Source organism: Cyprinus carpio, chromosome B20, assembly GCF_018340385.1.
Source record: "Cyprinus carpio isolate SPL01 chromosome B20, ASM1834038v1, whole genome shotgun sequence".
Lineage (NCBI taxonomy): Eukaryota > Metazoa > Chordata > Actinopteri > Cypriniformes > Cyprinidae > Cyprinus > Cyprinus carpio.
Window position 1 is genome coordinate 10655657 of NC_056616.1, and position 6342 is coordinate 10661998.

General features: G+C 36.9%; 1 pseudogene; it reads right to left on the bottom strand.

Annotated features, from left to right (window-relative positions):
• Window positions 1–1558: 1558 nt before the first annotated feature.
• LOC122141141 lies at window positions 1559–4621 on the bottom strand (annotated as a pseudogene).
• Window positions 4622–6342: the final 1721 nt, after the last annotated feature.

Sequence of the window (6342 nt, forward strand, 5' to 3'; positions counted from 1 at the left end):
TGAAAATTCAGGAATGTAAATTACATTGCAATTATTCATAATAAAGCACTTTGTTACAGACTACTGTTACCGGTGCTGGTGTGCTAGCAAAACGCTCAACAAAAGAGATATCAAATAAGGCTTTAAATAATAATCCATGGGCAAAAAAGGGCACAACCAAACACAAATCCAAAAGATCAACCATTACACATCAAACGTCAAATGATAGCGTACCAGGAGGAACTAAACAAACAGGGTTTATAAACACAAGGAAAGTAATCAGAGGAATGGAAACAGGTGGGGAGTAATCAATTAACAAAACGAGGAACGGAACATGATCAAATAAGGAGAACACAAAAGGAACAGAAGTCCATAATTGTAACAGTTCGCCCTGGAGAATCAGGAATTACCTCCCCAAACCAGTCTATAAGGTCCATTAATTCCTCTATATACTTCCCAGAAACCAAATGCAGCTCACCCTCAGTCGCAGGAGTGTGGGCAGGGCTTTCCTCCACGCTCTCGATCTCCACCAAGTAATCCCACGACGCACGGTGTTGCCGACTCACACACCTGGTCAGTCGCGCTCTCGAGTCCTAGCTCCCAGACAATGATTGGCTCCTTTATCATCGCTGGCTTGGGCTCTGTGGCTGCGGTGGGCTCTGGCTTTAGCTCTGTGCAGCAGGATGTCAGCTGGCTGGTCTCTCATTCGGGAGTGGGGCTGGAGATATCCTCCTCAGCGGGGGCAGACGGTTGAACGGAGATCCGTTATTCTCCAGCACCCACTCCACGAAAGTGGCAAAATCCTCCCTGGGACCATTCGCTGGGAGGCGTGCCTTACACCGCTCGCTCAGGCCGGTATAGTAGAAAGTACAGAGTGAGCGGTCAGGGAAGTCCGTAAAACACGCCAGATTGAGAAAGTCCCTGGTCCTCCAGCGAACGGTCCAGTTGCTCCAGGCACAGGAGTTGGACTGCTGGGATAGCCATTCTGGGAGAGGGAGAAAACAAAACGAGAAAAAAAAAGAAAAACGCCACTAACTTACTCACTTACTGGGTCCGCTATTCTGTTACCGGTGCTGGTGTGCTAGCAAAACGCTTGACGAAAGAGATATCAAATAAGGCTTTTAATAATAATCCATGGGCGAAAAAGGGCACAAACCAAACAAAATCCAAAAAAAAACAACCATTACACATCAAACGTCAAACAATAGCGGACCAGGAGGAACTAAACAAACAGGGTTTATAAACACAAGAAAGTAATCAGAGGAATGGAAACAGGTGGGGGAGTAATCAATTAACAAAAACGAGGAACGGAACATGACCAAATAAGGAGAACACAAAAGGAACAGAAGTCCATAATTGTAACAACTACAACATACCACTAATAAACTTTGGGAGCATTAATGGCTGAATACTTCTTTTGATGCTTTTACATTTATTCATTTTGCCGCATCTTTTATCCAAAGCAACTTACAAATGAGGAATACAAGAAGAAATTAATATTAAGGAGGCAATGAACATGAGAAGTGCTAGTAATCTATTAATAACATTTCTTGAGAATAGTACTCAAGTTTTCTTTTTCTTTTAATGCAAGTTATGATTCAGTAGTTCCAGCTCAGTAATGAAGACACAATCTGGCCAATTCTGGAAATATTTTCTCTCCTTCTCTCTCCATTGAGGCTTCTTGATGTATCCTGCATCTTATGGGGGTCTTTAAGTCCATGGTCGCAAAACTCTGGGGTTCTGCAAGAGAAAATTTAGTTTAACGGGAGCAGTGTTGAGAAGATTAATTTGGAAATGTAATAGGTTACAGATTACAATGGGAGCTACTTAAAATTTCATAAAAAGTGTATCTATTTTCATTTGCTTTATTAAAGTAATGTTACTGATTACATTATTTTTGATTACTTTTTTCAAAATTTGTAATGTTTTCAATGGTTAATCATTTTCAAACACTTAAAGCAGGCAGGGTTAATCTTTCAGTAGTACTCAACACTGATTACTGTCAGACTTTCAAAATCCTCCTTCACTTGAATTAGGATTATAATCATTTCATTTTAAAGCACTGCCACCACAAAATCAGACTTTAGCACCTCGATTTACTTTGAGAAACAATTTAATAGCTATGATACTGTTTTTGAAATCAAATCTTTGCATATCTATGGCAAGAAACACTGATATATAATGATTCCTTGGAAAATTAAAAACAGTTAAACAAATCTTAAAAAATAAAACGCATACATAACCCTAAATAGGAAATAAATCATTTGTGCTATTCTGTGTCCTAAACTCCTGAAACACTGGTGTCTCATATTTTAGAGAAGTCAATCATATGTATGTGTGTGAAAATATTCAGAGAACCCCTTTGTTATTGTTAACATTTTCATAAGTAAACTGTTATTTAATTACACATTTTGATTAAAGTTATATTTATTTTGCAATTAAATTACTTAATTCCGTTACATGTAACTAGTTACTCCGCAGCACTAAATGGGAGTTATCCATTTACACTTAATAATGAATAATGGTAGGCCTACAATGATCAAGTATGGGAGGAGAAACTGGTATTTGGATACATACTACCATCTGTCTCTTTGGCTCCTTCTCTGCATCACGGTCATCAATCTCTAATCGCAGGTCTCTGATTTTTGGTCTCTTGGTCTTCAAAAGTCCAGTCACATCTATTGATGAAGTTGAAATTTAAATTTTGTCATATTTCATAAGAATTTCACTGGTATTGAATAAGAACTGCACACCTTCAAGGGAGAGGAGGAAGATGACATCATCTCCTTTGATGAAGCTTCGACTCTTCAGACGATCATGTGTGATGTAATTGCTGGTACCATAACCCGGCCCCCGGTAGTATTTACTGCCATTTGCGTCAGTGACTAGACTACCTACTTTTCGTGGGTTGTCCCATAAATACTTAACTTTACCCATGTCTGCACAAAGAGAGAAGATACTATTTATAAAACACTTGTGAACTGTGCTGGTAAAATCAGTCACAATGAGCAAATCGAGTTAAAGTTTACTAAAGGTTCCAAGACAAAATCACCTAGCAACATTGAATCTTTTCCTCCACTTCTTTTCTTAATAATAATTACTATATTAATATAGCTATTTTTATTTTATCTTGGTTATTATAAATAAGAAAAAAAAAAACAGAAAAACAAAACAGTAGTACAAATATAAAAAAGAAACAAATAATGCATTAGGCTACCTTTTGCATTTTACATCTAAACAAAAGCATTCACGTAAGAAAAACAAATAATAAAATGTCAAAATCCCCTTAGTGTGTCCATTACAAATAAACTGATTAGGCCTATTAAAACTACAAAAGCAGTTCAATCAAGAGCAGCGAGGTCATTCCCTCTTTTCTTTTATAGATTAACAGTTATTAGAAATACAGCCTATATTAAGACCTACTGTAATGCACGGATCTAATGTAATTTTACATATAAGATGTTTTCCCAAGCAGTTCCATAAACGTTAAGGAACTTCAGACATAACAGATTATGTTGGCATGTAAATACTGTAATCAGACAATCTCTGCTGGAATTCTGTGTATATTTATCAGGTTCCCGCACTGCCAGAAACACCTTTTATGTGGGTGCTGCAGATGACAGTCAGTGCGAGAAGTGAGTAGAGAAAAGGTCCCCTCAGAAAAAAATTAAGATAATTTTACATGCTAAATAACTATTTGGAGCATTGGGATCACTAGACAAGGGCTTAATGAACAATTTTTTGTGAAAAACACAAATCTGACTAAAATCCACATTCTGACTGATTTTGCCAGTACTTTTATCTCTAAATATCTGTAACCAAGTATCTATACTTAACACATCAGCATAAATGGCTCATAAAAATGACTAATATATATAACTTTTGTGTCTTACAGTCAGTTGCGGTCTCGTTTGGATCTGTAGTGATCATCTTAATGTTGTTTCATCACGATGTTGAATGTCTGGATTCTGGTCCATCAGCTCCATGGATGCCTGACGCCATGGACATGGCCACTGAAGATTGTTATCTTTGGGTCCAGAGGTCAAGTGGAAGTAGACTGCTGTTTTACTTGGACTATCCTTCAAGCCATTAATGTACAGACCAATCTGAAATGAGTAACCATCTGGGGATAGGAAGCGGGGGCTGTAGGTTTTGAAACCGGCTGGGGTTGTAGCGAGAAGCCTGGTAAAATCAAGAATGCGCCAAGTGTATTGAGGACACTTGGTCTCTGAGAGGTTCATGTCATCCAGAGACAGACCACCCTTTGATGGTTTTTCTTCCTTTAACCCCTTCAAACACTACTCTGAATTTATCAGAGACATTTAGCGTAACATGATATAGTTCCCAGGAACCTGAAGTCCACCTAGGTTGTACAAGTATAAGTTACCCATAGGCTAAAATGATTTATCTATTGGTGTTTTAAACATAAAGAATTATTACCTCTGATCTTCTGAATGAGTCTCAGGGCTCCTTTGGGGTTTTTAACTGTGTATTCACGCACCCAGATGTTTAGCTGGTCATCAACGCCCCCGCTGTTGTAGTGATAGAACTGCAGGCACTGGGAGCGTCTTTTGGGGTGAAAGAGGCGACTTTCCAGGTAAGCCTTGTCACCCTGGGTTCCTGTGGCTGGGCTGAAATGCATGAAGACCCCACCCCTGTGGAAGTATAAACTTTATTAGATAATAAACCATTAAGCCAGCCTTCTCACTTTCTTACCTTATAATGGAGTTTAAAAATCATTTTGTATGTCATATTGCAATCCTTGACAAGAAATGTCTAGAGAAAGTCAAAGAATATTTCCTTATGGTATTAGTAAAATGTGTTTATCATGAAGACCAAAGTGCCACCATCATAAAAGAGGTATCAGTGTAGGATTATGGACTATGAATTATTCAACTTTTTAAAAAGTGGTTATGTAACAAAAATGAAACAAAATTAAACAAATAATTTTCCATGTGACACCATCCCATTTAAGACAGTCTTTGGCATAACTCGGTATGATGTGATAAGACCTGAAATAATCATATAATTTGTCTGTAAAAGCACAAAGTCACTTTTACGGACTTTTAAATTAAATGTTCCTCCTGGTGGAATGACCTGCTCAACTCAATCCGAGCAGCTGAGTCCTTAGCCATCTTTAAGAATCGGCTTAAAACACATCTCTTCCATCTTTATTTGACCCTCTAACTTTTTCACTCACTATTCTAATTCTATTTAAAAAAAAAAAAAAAAAAAAAAAAATCTAACTACCTTTTTAATCTTTTTGTATTCTATCTATTTTCTTTTTCATTTATTATACAATTATAAAAAAAGACCTCTTACACTAGCTTGCTCTATTCTTTTTCTATTCTATCTGTTTTCTTTTTATTTATTTTTTTATTTAACACTCTGGAGTCGATTAACGCGTATACGCGTTTTGGGGTATTTTCTCCTGATAACCCCGAAAAGAACTTAAATTACACTTTCAGTTTTGATCGTACAGATAAGTGCAATACATCAATCGAATCTGTAAAGGGTCTACTTTTTTTGTATACAGACATAATAACAACAAAACTTTGTGCGCTTATAAAATAAAGATAACAAACAAGGAGTGCTGTCTGCAGCCTTTGTCTGCGCTGATCTTCAGATACAAATGCGTCATTAAAATGAACTGTAACTCAGTGAATACTCAACGAAGAGACATGAGAGAGATATCTATAGAAAGCCTGACATGTCTACTTTTAAACTAAACAAGTGCTGCTGAAAACAAATATTCTGTGATAAAGTAATCCATATGAAAACAACGCGATGTCCGTTTTTCACGTCTCCCTTCATTATCTTATAATGCGACCACGCCCCCGCGCCGAGCGCGCTTTTGAGATTCAAATGTTCACTGAAGCGCGCGGCTTTTGAATACGCCCACACAACAGAAGACAACGCAGCGAGACTGTTCTTCAAGTTTTTATTATTTTACTGTTTGCTTCGCGATGAGAGGAATAAGACATAATTCACCCCAAAAAGATGTGATGTGGTTGAGGATTTGAGATTTTGGATTTCCTCAGAAAAAAGAATGAAGCACTTTATTCAGCAGAGATCATAAACATGAGTAAGTCTCTTTTTATTGATTTATATACTTGTACTAGTTTTCACATAACGTGTAAACATTTTACTAGTTAGACTTTTTCCAAAGACTTTTTTTCCAAACTATAATTCCTGACTAAATGTATAATCAAGTGAAATATTATGAAGTTTCAATAACAATATACACTACTATACCATTCAAAAGGCTTGATGTAAATAATATAAATGTACCAATAAATGTAACTGTAACAAATGTAACAATCATTGCTGTTCTTTCAATTTATCCCCCCTAAAAAAACCTAA